The following is a 15,947-nucleotide window of genomic DNA, read 5'->3' on the forward strand; positions in this document are numbered from 1 at the left end:
GTCATTGTGGACTTCCCAGCTACATTCATCATATTTTTTTTTTTGTCTCAGTACATAGATACTTGCTCATTTAGATTTGTTTTACGTCTGGTAGAGAAAGCATATGAAAGTGTTCAAAGATGAGGCACGTTTCCACGAATGAGCGCCACTTGTAAAGTATTACGTCACCTAACATATCGCCTTCCACAACCTTCTAATGTAACAATAGGGAGAAAGGGGGGGGAGGGGATGATCTGCTTCACCAAACCCTTGCACAATTATATATATATATATATATATATATATATATATATATATATATATATATATATATATATATATAAATATATATATATAATATATATATATATATATATATATATATATATATATAAATATATATATATATATATATATATATATATATATATATATATAGAGAGAGATGAGAGATGAGAGAGAGACGAGAGAGAGAGAGAGAGAGAGAGAGTGAGAGAGAGAGAGAGAGAGAGAGAGAGAGAGAGAGAGAGAGAGAGAGAGAGAGAGAGTGTACAATGTTATTTACTGACCCATCCTAAGTTTGAGCAATACCCTTTAAAAGGTAGTTACTCTTCATTAATTTCATGCGACTGTGTTATATCATTACTGAGATACATCCACACTGTGTAATAAACATGCTCACGTATCTCACAGACATAATGCGTACATATAATAAGTCGTCTTTTCAAGAGAACCCCCTCCCCTACACACACACAAACTTCGATTAACATTCAGCAGAAGAGCAAACGGCAAGAATGAAACAAACACTTCCACGCTTCATCTCCAATACTTTTCAACAAGCTCAAGTGAAATACAGATAGCGCCACGTGTAGGCCTGATGGCTCTTCGCAACTTCCCTTGTCTTTCTTATGTTCTTATGAAAGAGACTGGGGTTTTCAAGGGTGTTTATACGACTCTAGTGATCATCTAACAAGGATTCTGAGTAGTCACTGGGCAAAACACTCATAACAATGGGACTAATAATTCCCCTGACCATGGAAAATAGTCCTGATGAGCTCGCAAGGTGTTCTGAGAATACGAGTCCCAAGAAGTCTGAGCGGCAACTAGACTGACAGCCACATACACAATGTTCGTAATTTTGCAGTGCCTAACGGAGACACGACATTTTTAATAATCGCCGCTTCAGTTTCATAGCATACGATTATGGTTCATGTACTCATCATTTAGCCGTCTTGTTGCTACCACGTTTGAGAGACTAGTGGATGTTACTTGGGTTTTCAGGTGAGTTTTATGTTAGTAGTCGACGCTTCCGGTTCACAACAAAGGATTAGGATTCACAAACTCAAACATTTAGCCGTCTTGTCGCTACCAATTTCAAGAGATTCAGTGGACGTTGATGGTATTTTTAGGAATGTGTTGTCATGATGGTGGCGATACTAATTAAAAAAAAAAATACCCATGAAAACGCTACTAAACATCTCTGTCATGATCATTGTATGTTACCGCTGTGGTTGTACTTTGGTAACATTCAGAGTATTGTAAGAATGGTTTCCACGGATACATATAAAAGAAAAATGACAGAATAAGGCGTTAATTTTGTCATTTCTAATCCACAAGGCCACTCTGAAAACACTAGTGCAAAAATAAATGGTTATGGGTAGAAAAAAAAAAAAGTAACAGTGAGACGGTTAAAAGTACAGATATATACAACCAGTATATACAACTGAGCTAAGACTGGAATGAACGACAGAGCCTCAGTCTCCAATTCACACAATCAACTTTGCCAAAGTCCAGACAGCTAATCTCTCTGCACGCTTGCGGGTAAAAGAGAGACAGCGGTCATGACCTATTTGAAACTTCAAGCCAAATATTTATATTTTTATGGTGTCACAACACTTGCACAGAAACATTTTGCATATGAACACACTAAAATATTTTCATAAGACAGATGAGATTACCATATATTTCTCAAGATAATAATTCTCTCTCTCTCTCTCTCTCTCTCTCTCTCTCTCTCTCTCTCTCTCTCTCTCTCTCTCTCTCTCTCTGAATCTAAATTTGTGAGTGCATGCTTGCTTCTTATTTGACGGCCTGTTCTCCAGGTAACAGGTGTTTCAGACGGATAAAGCAGAAAACAGCTACAAGGAGAGAAAAGGATGGACGGGAAGGCAAAAGAGCAAGAAGATGGAGATCCGGGGTGAACGAACCTGGAAACTATAATGTCCTATTCTAAGAAACTACCCATCCTTTGTCATCCCAGTAACACACGCGCGTGGCCTGAAGGAAGACGAACCTATCCCTTCAACACTGCACATCACACCTCCCATCAGTGCAACACAAGCATGAACATCCTATAACTTCCTTCTCTCCTCCATAAGGATACTCCACTTCACTCTCCACTGTATTATCTATCATTTGAGCATAAGCTTCCTATCAATCCCTTCACACCCCACTAAGGATACTTTACTTCACTCCCCAACTAATCTACCCTTGCACGCTCACCACATTCCCCTCCTGTACGAGTAAATATCCTCCCCTACTGTATATCCACCATATACTTCCTTTAAATCTATATACTCACTTCCCTAATCTACCCTTTCAACTTTCACTACATCCCTCCTCTATACGAGAATAGCTATCCTTTCCGTTCAGTATCTCCATCTTTCTTTAATTTCACATATCCACTTCTCTTATTGATAATACTCCACTCCCAGCTCCCTCTCTCGCCACATTCCCTACGCGATAATGACTGTCCCTTCCTTTCAGTATCTCCATCACTTACTCCTCTACACAGCTCCCATCCGCACCTCACTACCACTTCTTAAAATGGCTCGCATTTCTCAAGCTTTCACTGTAAGAGGTAAAGCAAGAAGCAGTGGTAAGGTGAGACCACACACCAGGAGGCCCGCTGGGGGATAGGGTCTTTGCTTCCCCCTCCCACACACACACACACACACACACACACACACGTACAGTAAAGTGGCATTTCAGCACGGCTCCATTAATCTAACAAGAGTTTATAAGGTGTCGACTGATCAATTCATTACTGTCACTTTTTTCTTCTTTTTATACGCTTCTCAAAGGCATCTCTCTCTCTCTCTCTCTCTCTCTCTCTCTCTCTCTCTCTCTCCTCTCTCTCTCTCTCTCTCTCTCTCTCTCTCTCCGAATCGCAACTTTTTTGACCGAGCGCCTGCCTGATCAAAGCCACTCTTTTTGGCAGCCATTTTTACAGGAGAGATTTGTGCTGAGACAACAACTTCCAGGAATTAAACACATATGCATAAAAAAAAATCAACAACACAAGCGCTTACACAATTATTAATGGATTTCTTACATTCTTCAAAGCGACCGAAGCCTTGAGAAGTCAATACATCAGATCTATGTAAGCTTGGAAGTGTTATATAGTAGGTGAGAGTCCTCGCCGTCGTCGCAGGATTTTGCCTTTAGAACACGTGACCTTTCAGCCATGACTGGGATCATCTATATGCGTATTCGAGGGATAGCGGTGATGGTTGGATTAAAACAAGCGGCGATTTGACGGTAAAAAGGAGGGACATTAATAAACGTGAAAAAACGGGAGAGAAAGAGAGAGAGAGAGAGAGAGAGAGAGAGAGAGAGAGAGAGAGAGAGAGAGAGAGAGAGAGAGAGAGAGAGAGAGAGAGACTTGACATAGCTTTAAAGTGTACCTAAATCTAATATTTCCCTTTACCATACTTGTCTTTATATTATCTCGACTTTTCTTGCAGTAAACGAACAAACGTAGACTCAGCAAGACATAAAAACATGGACTAAAGAGTTGTGAAGCACGGGGAAGAAGGGATAGCCATGATTACTTAATTCGCGAGAAGAGGAGGAGGAGGAGAAGGACGTTTTAAACAAATGATGAAGGATATGGAGTTACATAACAAAATAATCTTCGTCTCAAGATTTTTTTCCTCGAAATCTCCTTAGATAAGGTGCAGGGAGAGGGAGAGAGCGAGAGGGAGAGGGAGATGGAACATCCAATGGAACGTGGACGCGATAGGAAGAAATATTGCTTCCGAGAAAGTCACTTCAAGTATCAGGCCATAAACCTTCAGGATACTCGTGCGAGGAGTCCTTTAGAGTCTCGCAAGGCAGGATGAAAGAGGAGGCGGGCGGGAAGGGGGGGGAGGGGAGGGAGGGAGGGAGAGAGAGAGAGAGAGAGAGAGAGAGAGAGAGAGAGAGAGAGAGAGAGAGAGAGAGAGAGAGAGAGAGAGAGAGAGAGAGAGAGAGAGAGAGTCTACAGTCTTTCTCTCTCTCTCCACACACATGACCGAGCGACCTCCACCGGCACGGAGCAGGCAAGCAAACCATACAGCTAGTTGCCTGTTGCTCTGACACCCCGCGCTGCGAGAGGTGCTGATAAGGTACGCAGGGTGTGCACGGTGACTGGACGCGCGCAAGAGAGAGAGAGAGAGAGAGAGAGAGAGAGAGAGAGAGAGAGAGAGAGAGAGAGAGAGAGAGAGAGAGAGGAGAGATGGAAGCAGGAAAACGATGAGGAGTGGTGAAGAGAAGGATAATAGAAAATACAGAATATACGTGCTCGCTGTCTTCCCTTCCCATTCTCTGCGGGGCGAACAGAGTAATCTTTCCTGCTGGCTATTTCAAACACTTCCGAGAAGCAACGAAAGCACCTTAAGTGATGAGAGAGAGAGAGAGAGAGAGAGAGAGAGAGAGAGAGAGAGAGAGAGAGAGAGAGAGAGAGAGAGAGAGAGAGAGAGAGAGAGAGAGAGAGAGAGAGAGAGAGCCTTTGTGGTCTCCTAGGGTTATATTTGATGGACCCGCCTCAAGGCATTCCTGGAACTCTTGGAGAGAGAGAGAGAGAGAGAGAGAGAGAGAGAGAGAGAGAGAGAGAGAGAGAGAGAGAGAGAGAGAGAGAGAGAGAGAGAGAGAGAGAGAGAGAGAGAGAGAGAGAGAGAGAGAGAGAGAGAAGGGAACCAGCAACAAGGGTCGTCCTTACCCTAAACCAACATTCGTCCTCGCCTTGTCCTTGCTACACTACACGAACGCACACTCTAACAATAAGTTACACAGCGTCCAGTTTTACTATCTCAGTGTCTGTGATCAATGTGTGTGTGTGTGTGTGTGTGTGTGTGTGTGTGTGTGTGTGTGTGTGTGTGTGTGTGTGTGTGTGTGTGTGTGTGTGTGTGTGTGTGTGTGTGGAATGGGGGCGCTTATTTATCTATTTAATTGTTTATTTATTAATTTATCTATCTATTTGCTAATTTATTTTATTCACTTCTTTACTTACTTATTCATTTATTTATTTATTTATATTTTACGATCTGAAACCGTGTATCAGTAAAGCAAACTAACATTGCCTGGGCACCTTGCAAAGTTCCGCTATATATTAACTACATATTTTCTAAACAAAAAAAAAATTAAAGGAAAAAATAAAACAGTTAACATCAAGGAATAAGACGCCATAAAAAGGAGTTTCCGAGAACACCCAAACATCTCATTTGCTAAAGTATGCTTCTGCACAATATCAAAGAACCGTAACTCGTCAGTTCGCGGAAAGAGAGCCACCTGAGGCTATAGAAATCGCGAGCCAGACGAATATGAGACGCAGCTTAATAAGGGGACCCAATGAAACCTGGAAGGGGGGGAGAAGAGGGAGGCCAATGGTCCGTGCTACCTTCATGCTGGGGTCTGTGCCATATACGCTTCATTCCTTCCTTTCACTAGTGTAAAAGTAAAAATACCTAAAAAAGCAACTGCATTTTCTTTAAGATGAAAGTAATGAGTGCTGCGTGACTGGATGTCATAAAATGTTTAATATAGTTGTTCTAAGTATTGTTTGTTTTCACGGTTAACTCTTACAACCATTGCGTCCATGTGTGGCAATTCATAATCAAACAAGATTTTCCGCATTCTTTCTTGAAATTACTCTTACGTGGTCACATTGCCCATACGCGGTACAGCTTGTGAACCAGACAAGACCAAAGATGTTCGTGATGTTTATATTAAAAATAAAATAATGCAGTACATAAGTATTCCGACATAATTACACATCGGAGTTAATCTGTATTTTTGGAAAGGTGTAATGTAGTAATTAAAGGACAGAGAATTATATATATATGCATCGCCTGGAGGTGAAAAAACAAAGTAAACTTGTTGCAAACCTTAATTCATTATTTCAACTATCCTTTAACGTTTTATTTTCCTTGTCGCCAGTGTGGTAGTACCGATAACTGGTTGGGTGATTCATACATTTTTAATAGAATGGAGATTTCTTCATTTTCCTCCAACTTTAAGATAACATTCGAAACTACTCCAATACAACATCTTCACGACGAAACCTGTACTTTCATGACCGTCTCCTGTATGAAAGTATGGTTATGACCTACGTGAATGAACAGAGCTCTCTCTCTCTCTCAATAATATCACGTTCAGATCCGCCTGATAAATAATGTACTGTTGAGCAGGCACGCGTTCATATCTTCTCCACTTTGCACGGTCCTCTTTCATTATCATTACAGGGTGGACATCCAGGTGGATATTTCTGCTACTAAATGAATGAAAGATACTGATTACGCCTGTTAGCTTATAACATACAGATTTATTGCACCAAAGAGTAAACCACAATGTTGGGTGAATATTCACTTTTTCTCGTAGATATTAACGTATGAAAGTGACAATGCTAGCTATTTATGTTTCATATTCGTGTATAGAAGTAAGATATCGTCTCTCTATGCCTGCTCTCTATATGACACCCTCCGCTGCGCTCCTATTCACCTCCCAGCCGGATGCATTTCATTTGAGCGAATATTCTTCAGGCGAAAACTCACTTCATTTGGGCAAGTTAATTCTTCAGTTGGGCGATACGTTATACCTCAATCGACACTCAAATGATGGTTACTATTTCACGAGGTTCCTGATAAGTTGTCGCCCAAATGATATAAGAAGCGGTCGTTCAAATAATATAACAAACAGTCGGCCATATGATAAGCGCCCCTCCCAGCCACCTGGACTCGAGCTCCCCGCCAATGACGCGACCAATCTCCAGGGAGTGTTCCGAGACCTGTGGCCTTTGAGCTTTCCCCAGAAGAGGCTGCTGGACGGGCTGTACTTCTCTGCAGGTCCTTCTCCCGCTCCTAATACCGCGATGAAAAATGTCATGTGACCGGTTGTTGCAGGAAATTACGAAATCCATAAATATAAAAGTTTATTATTTTATATATTTATTTGTCAATTAGTAAATTTATTCATTTTATTTTATTTCACCTTTCGTCAGCGTTCAATGCTGTCTCCATCAGTATTACGTTCACCAACTTCAAAAACCCGAATCCCTCTACGATTGTGATGTAGATACCACAATATACATTCTATAATAGTAGTAATGATATAATAATAATAACAACAACAACAACAACAACAACAACAAAAATGCATGCACTTACGTATTACCTATTAGTCTAAATACTTGATGACTAAATGAAGTGGACGAAAAAATTAAATAAACTCCTAGCATATTTCCTATTCATCTAAAAGTAGTCTTGCTTAATGGCTAAACGAAGTGGATGAAAAAATGAAGCTCCTTAGTAAAAGAGTAAAAGAGGAAAAGAGGAAAGAATAACATTTGTCCCAAGATGAGGATGGTAAACTCAGGTCGTTTTCGTTCTATTTCGCTGCATCACAATATCTCACTTTTTTTTTTTTTTCTGTTTTTACGTTCGGATTCCCAGTACTATTAGGGCAAGGACGGTGTCTCCTAATGAAGGACTCTTGATTTTGGCATTTGGAAACCGTTACTCCGAGTGCATGCCCTTCCTAACCTCGGACCGTGGCCAGCCTGGATTTGAACCCGTGCGCCTCTTAGAGCAGCTAATAAAACTGTTATCAAAGGAACCACAAACAAGACGAACTAAACATGGTCAACAACTATGACGTCTCTAATTTTTAAGTACCAGGTGAAGGGTGTTATTTCTTAATCAGTGGCAGCGCATTTCCTAGAGAGTAGATGAAACAGTACAAGTATATCTCCATGTCTCAAGGCTGGTTTGTGTTGACTCTAGAAAGTAACACCTCCATCACCATCACCACCACCACCACCACCACCACCACAGAAGAAGAAGAAGAAGAAGAAGAAGAAGAAGAAGAAGAAGAAGAAGAAGAAGAAGGAGGAGGAGGAGGAGGAGGAGGAGAAGATGATGATGATGATGATGATGATAATGATGATGATAATGATGATGATGAAAGAAAAGGAAAAAGGAAAAAAAAAAGAAAGGAAGGAAGAAAGAAAGTAGGAAATTAACAAACAAAAAAAAATTAAACGATGGTGATATTGAAGAAAAATACAACGATCCCACACACGCTATCCAAACTGAATACTTCATGTTGAGGAATGATGGGCGTGATAACTGTTAACGCGACACCCCCGGTAATATGAGCTGCTGACGGCGACCGGGATGAAGCGATTGATGAACGACCGTCATTTTCCTCCACTAGAGAATGAAGATAATGACGCAAGATAATGGGACACATGGCGAGGGGAGAAAGTCCATATTCTTAAACATTTTGGTGTCTCGTCTCAAATACTTTTAACAGGCTGTGGTGAAAGTTGCTGAAATTTTCAATGGGATTTTCATGTTTCTGATGATAGTCTAACTAGGATTTTTGCAGGATCAAAAAGAAAAACAGCCATAAGAAACTAATCATCTCTGTGGCCCTTGAAAAAATACTCCTCATGAAAGCTCAAAGGATTTAAGAGGTTTAAAAATCATATTAAAATGCAAATCACCGATACTAATGTTCAGTACACCAGAAATTCCGTAGACACGCCAAATAACAAACGGATTTAACGGGCCATATATGCATACAGTACAGTATTCTACCATACCAGACCTCGACAACATGAGCACAAGTCGGCGGTACCGATTCGCCCTCCACGTTCGAATGAGAGCGAAGCGAGGAGGATGAATGAGTGACAGACATGCAGAGAGAGAGAGAGAGAGAGAGAGAGAGAGAGAGAGAGAGAGAGAGAGAGAGAGAGAGAGAGAGAGAGAGAGAGAGAGAGAGAGTCTGGGAGCAAGTGAGGAGAGGGGGCAGGGAGGGGCTGGTGAGGTCAGCCGCTCACTGAAACGCCTCACTCCTCACGTCATTTAGTGCAGGGCGAGCGGAGCAGTTGGACGCGCGCGCGGTTGTGATTCCCGTCAGTGAAGAAATGCATGCCTGCATTTTATCAGTGGCACAGAAAATAATGATTCTATTCGTGAGTGTTTAAAATTGTCTTCAGATTGGTTTGTTACGTTTACGCACCGTGCCAGAGGAAAAAAAATACTTAAGGCAATTATGTGATATTAATCTATGAAATGTTACACTGAAAGTTAACGAAATATACCGTGTGAGCTCATAATACGACTGAAAATAATAATTCCTAACACATAATCATAATGTGACCTTATAACTCCGTCCGTCCGTTCTTTACCAGAAATAAGCTGTTAGCTCTACTGAAACTTTCGCTCCACGATGATCTTTGAAAATATCTACAAAAAGCCGCATTGTCGCTACCACCAGCCTTCTGGCCCAGCCCTGCCCCGCCAACAGGCCTTCAGACAAGTTCCCCGCCTGCTAAACGAGTCCCCAGGCTTCCTAGAACAAGTGAAGAAAGGCTATTACTGCTCCCCGAGATACTTGGAACTCTTCTCCTCAGAGTATTACCCTGAATATCTACCGCTATACAAAGATATATATATATATATATATATATATATATATATATATATATATATATATATATATATATATATATATATATATATATATATATATATATATAGTGTACGTTTTTCAGTTGTGATCAATTACTAATGAAATCCTCATAGACTCGTGCTTTGTCATTTTAGAATGAAATATTCTTGATTTTGTTCTTTTTTTACAATTAGCTAGGATGCATTCACATAACAATAAAAAAAATAATAATAATACACCAGTAACAGAGGTTATATACATTAGCACGTGAATGAATATTCAGTGCGCGAGCACACTTACCTGTTCCTCATGAAATGTAAACATGCATATGATAATGTACTTATGTTACATTACAGCTTAACACATTAGTGGTCAATATTGTCACTGGTGGATTTTACGTACGACTGTCAAACTTGTTTATGAAAAAAAAAGACAATATTCTAAATATTTGATTCATCCGCGAACTATGAAAAATGTATGCAAATAATTCCTTGTATATAAGGTGGTTAAAATAATTATTTATGAAAAGAAAAACGATGTTGGTCGCGAAGAGTGTAATTCATTCAGTCTTGTCTGGTGAATGAATTACACTGGCTGTGTGTGTGTGTGTGTGTGTGTGTGTGTGTGTGTGTGTGTGTGTGTGTGTGTGTGTGTGTGTGTGTCCCATTCATTCACTCACGCTCGTCTGCGGGGCTTAAGACACAGCCAACCTACGGAAAGCGCTCACAGCTTCTAGTAACTGAACCCATTCACACACCACACACGGGGACAACAAGGCCACAATCCCTCAGCTCACCCTTCCCGGGAGTCGAACAGAGACCTTTTGGTTGTGAACAGTATGTGTGTGTTTGTAGTAACAACAACAACAACAACAACAAAAACAATAATAATAATAATAACAATAATAATAATAATAATAATAATAATAATAATAATAATAATAATAATAATAATAATAATAACCGCGATACAATAATAATAATAAAATTACGGGGTATACCGTTACATGGAACTTGATTGTGCTTAATTAGGACGACATAAGTCTGCCATGATGCTTAATTTTGGTTAATATACACAGTATGAAAAAATAATTAAATATTATGTAGAACTATTGTAGCTTGTTACGTCTCTCACACCCTGTATTCACAACCACTACTGTGACCTTTGACTTTTGTACAGCCACCTACGATTGTGGGCTTGAATGATGTGCGCATCTACAAAATACGATGGAAAACGCGGTAGTTTTACCCTGATGAGCAATTAAAAATTCACCAGAAAGGGTTGTTAGACTTTCCTAAAGCTTTCTCCTCCAAGCTTAATATAGTCATGACGGAGGCCTTACATTCATGCTGTTAGTACAGCTTCATGGAGCAGGATGATTGAATGATTATCAAAATTGTGGTAATGCTGCATTGTTGTTGTTGTTGTTGTTGTTGTTTTTGTTGTTGTTATCATACTTATATAATTATATGTAATTATAATAATTATTATTTGAGAGTGGGGAATCCATTTATCTGGAAGGAGCTAGACTGCACTCCACATTATCATTATTATTATTATTATTATTATTATTATTATTATTATTATTAATCTGAAACGTCAAAGTGAACAGATGCAGACAACTAATGAATTGCAGTATTTCATTAGTTGTACCAGAATTGTTTCCTTATATGTGACACACTGTACTGAGCATGTCTATTTTGTATAGTACAGTACAGATCATCTTATTCCAGTGTAATAAATCCCTTTGTTTCCACACTTGTTTCTTTTTAGCTTTCATTTACATATACAAACAAACTCATGTTACATTTTTGCATACTGATTCTTTATATCATATATTTCCATCTCATGAAATTTCATAGGAAAGTTTTAGCTTTGTTAAAAATTCTCAATATTTCTGATTTTTCAATTTCATCAACTAAGGAAGATTACACCACTAAACTCCTTACCAATGAACAACTCCTCTTGTGAGAAGCTTATTCATAGGACATTACTTTTGTATGCCACTGTATGAAATTGATGAACTCAATAAAACTTGACTAATTGTGAAATTACTGGTATTATTAGCATCACTGCCTGATAAGACAAAATACCTGCCAATCTCTGAGCAAAAAGACAAACCTCCACGTTCAGAAAATGCAGCTGAGTGCCAAAGGTAAGTTAAGAAAAGGCTTATAATTCCAGCAATTTGTATGATACAAAACCCTGGAACTGCACAGCAGCAAGTGAAGATCACATCAGATGCTGAAGTATAATGGAAATATGGGGTATTGATTTCATATATCTGAATGTGTCTATTGTCTATCATTACACTATTACTTATAATGAAAATATACACTCTGAAGTTTGCATGAGTTGTCATTCCAGTGTAATGACCCAAACACAGAAGCCCTACAGCCCCACAAGCACAGGATGTACCCATTGCTTGGCTGGCAATTTGCTGGGCTTTCATGCTCAGCTCCCAGGCTTGATTCCCAACATGGCACCTTTCATCCAAAGCACAGATTTGCTTTAGTTTCCAGACCAATTGCTCAGCATTTCAATATAATGAATGTGTTCTGATCATGCCTTGGTTTGAGGCAGTACAAGTGGGAACACTTTGGTTTAATTTTATTGATATTTTCAATAACAAATAACACAAACTAATATTTCAGTTCTGTAAAATCTTAATATTTTCAATGCAGCTCAATGATATTTTCATGATATCACTCCAGCTTTTATTCATGGATCATATTATATACCACTGTAAAGTTTATGTGACTGATCTATAATCAAATTTATTCCAAAACAAGTTTTCAATATGCCTTAATAATTCATACTAGACATCTAATCAAATAATAACAAGCATAAATTTGTAATCACTAAATTTGTTCACTAAATGCAGCATCATATGGAGTAACGGCAACTTGCACCATCTGCTAACAATATGTTAATGCACACCAAAAAGTTCTTTGATGTATAATAAGCTTTCATGTGGTATTGGATTACAACTAGTAAGGATATCCCCAATATGGGTTATTGTCGTCTAATGCAAATTTGGGTTATACTCTTTTTGCTTGCAATGGTTATTTTATGGCATATTTTTGTGGTGTGGTGGAAACTTGGACCTTTTCCTATGGAAGGGCCTCTCATCCACATTTGGGGTATGGAGGTGGAGGTTATGAATGGAGACCTCTTTGGATAACTTTTTCATAAATTTGAAATAGTAATATAAATATTATATATATGCTAATAATAGCATCATTATTAAAAATATCTGTAGGAACCTCATGTTAGAAATCTAAGAGGATAATCCTAAAAGATTCCCCTTCACACCAAAATTAAAAACATCATTCTACCTATATTGGTGTTTGTGTAATAACCGTATGAATGTTTTTACCTTTGAAGAAGATTTTCTCATATGTTTGTTTTAGCAAGAGTTGCCCTTACTCCACACAACACCTCAAATGATACATTACCATTGCTGTTCTGGTAAATATAGGAACAATTATTTCTTATATAAACTGGTATTATGAATATCATGTATTTTTTACTTTTTTTAACATTCACATACAACAGATAAGCTGTTTCTTGTGTTCATATTCACATATACAGATTAACCTCGACCTGAATGACAATAACCATTACCAAACAGCAATGCAAACATCAAAACAGATTCTCTAATAAACCTCAGACTAACAGCTGGCAAAAATGCATTTCCTTTGCTTTGAATTTAGAAAATAACTATCATAATACTACAGCAATGCTAGCCTTCAAAATAGCAGCACTCTACAAACACAATAATTTCATATACAATACTATGTTATTTATGGATTAGGAAGAAATTAAATATAACTGGAAGAACATTACTCCATGCCCATATGATTCAGGTGTTGGTTCCAAGCCAAGAGTGTTCAAGCTACCAGATTAAAGATGTCAGTGTTGCTAATACTATGAGAAAATCACATAACTCAATGTCAGATTACTTAGTGCCATTCTGTTCACCTCACTTGAAGTGTTATGAGTATGCAAACTATTATAGTATGTATGCATATGTATTGCTGCTTTAATAACCGATGATGTGTAGTTTCTTTAATAATGACTCTTGCGTTATGTAACATCGACCTTAGTAAATGAATACGGTAAGTCACGAGGGAAGTTCTTCATTAAAGAGAAAGTCATAAAAAAAGTCCAGTAATCATAACAGCACCACACACTCATATAATTAATGTCACGGCATGGAAATGTGTGTATCATCAAAAGTATGCTTCAATAATTACTAGGAACAAGAATGACAGCTGTGTTAATAGCTAAATCCACCACTGACAATATCATATACAAAAAGAAGAAAAAAATTATATAGATACTAAAATCATATAGATATTAATAAATAAAAAAAAAAAGAAAGAAAAAAGAAAGAAAATGACCACCAACAAAAACTTCCCTGATTCTGAGCTGTGTCAGCTTCAGTGAAAGTATACAACAGTACTGAGTAATGCAATGAACAGAATATAACCCAAGAAAAGCCTGCCAACCCATTAACTGTGACCAACATGAGAGCAGAACCTCTACACCCAGCTCAGAACCTTTCACATATTTCTATGCAGAGAATGTGAGACATCTATTAAATATGCAAAAGTCTTACTAAGAAATCAACACAGGACATAAATTCATAATGTATTAGAATGATAGTGAGGCAGTAAGTGTGCCACAGTGAAAGAATCTGTAACCACTACAATGTTCAGGAAAGAGCCTTACCCACAAAACATTAATGAAATATATTGGTTTCCCTAAGTTTATATTTCTTTCTAGTAATCAGTACAATATCTAAATTCAATCCACAACAGCAGATGACATTTATAAATATTTGTAAGTTAAAGCAGCCAATGTATTTTGTCCTCTAAACCAGTGCATAGTTGCTACATTAAATCTAACACAAAAATATTACAAAATTCTTAACTTAAATACTACCAAGACCATTATCATGTACATTTCCCCATACAATAAAGCTACACACTTTAGTGACTCCAGTTTCTGATTTCTTTAACAAAAACAAGCTTCTATTCTTCTAACCTATGTTTTCATGTTGAAGCTGATGTTCAACAGAAAACAGCAATGCTACAATAAGTTTTCAACAATATTGTGTAAAATCCTCTGATATTTAATTAGTAAATACATTAATCTAGTGTCAGTAAGTGGAATGTAGCATCCTAAAATAGCAATAGAACAGTCAAGGTCGACTGAAATCCATTTGGGTCCTGGTGACCATCTTAAACTAACTGATATAGTGTCATACTCATACTTCCATGAATGTCCTAACACAGTTCCAATCCCTGGTGAGAACCTGTCATGGACAATCTATTCCAACTTCAAATCAATTTCTCTGTTCCTATGATGATCTGAGGCAGGTATGGCATTTCTGTAACCCTTAGTATTTCCCTACACAGAAGACTAAATGTCATGTGTCATATTGCTTAAACTGTAATTGATATGCTTCCAGTAGCTAATTACCTTTCATGCCAGGTTCATTTTTATTACAATACAGAAAAGTTATCAACACATTTTCAACAAATACTATGGTATGAGACAGTTCTCTTAATGGCCTTACTTTAATATCTTCATATTTCTGAGATATATCTTCTGATCCTTTATCCATCAGCATGATTCTCTGTTCCCTGATTCATTACAGATTCTATATCTGGAGTAAGCTCTCTCCTTTCATGGATCTCTATATCATTTGGCCCATCTAGTACTTTTACATTAATTTTGTGTTTACCTTGCATGAAATATGAAACGGGTAACTGATTGCTTTGAGATAAACGGGAAATAACGATAGGAACCATTGCAATATCTCTTCGTGAACGATGTCTATTCATGTCGGTTGATTCACTGGCATTGAAAGCTGTTGCATTAGTCTCTGCTGTGCTTACAGCACTAATATTGATGAAACCAGGCCCTGTCGGCTCAGAAAATGAATCAGTACTGCTCTCAGAACTATTTAAAGAAACTGGAATATGTGGCTCATTGGTAATATTTCCTGTAAAAAAACTTCCATTTTCTCTTCCAAATGTATCATTAGTTGCAGAATCCTCTGGCTGGGAATTATGAGATCCATATCTTGGTGGCAAATCAGAGGCTGATGATTGGTTTTGCACAGAATCAACAAAAACTGGAACTCTCAGATCCCCCTTGGTCTGTGAGCTGTTGCCAGTAACTGGAGGGCTGAGTGTTGTGAAGTCTGAATTCTCATTTACAGTACTACGATTAAATGAAGT

At 38.2% G+C, this 15,947-nt stretch overlaps 1 protein-coding gene and 1 long non-coding RNA gene across 2 annotated transcripts in view; one reads left to right on the forward strand and one right to left on the reverse strand.

Annotated features, from left to right (window-relative positions):
- Nucleotides 1–15,947, reverse strand: part of LOC135108509 (uncharacterized) — a 116,833-nt gene that overhangs the window by 25,229 nt on the left and 75,657 nt on the right.
- LOC135108510 (uncharacterized) lies at nt 8,802–11,744 on the forward strand. Its single transcript, XR_010272320.1, has 2 exons — nt 8,802–9,214; nt 9,434–11,744. It is a non-coding gene; the product is annotated as an uncharacterized LOC135108510 (long non-coding RNA).

Source organism: Scylla paramamosain, chromosome 17, assembly GCF_035594125.1.
Source record: "Scylla paramamosain isolate STU-SP2022 chromosome 17, ASM3559412v1, whole genome shotgun sequence".
Classification (NCBI taxonomy): domain Eukaryota; kingdom Metazoa; phylum Arthropoda; class Malacostraca; order Decapoda; family Portunidae; genus Scylla; species Scylla paramamosain.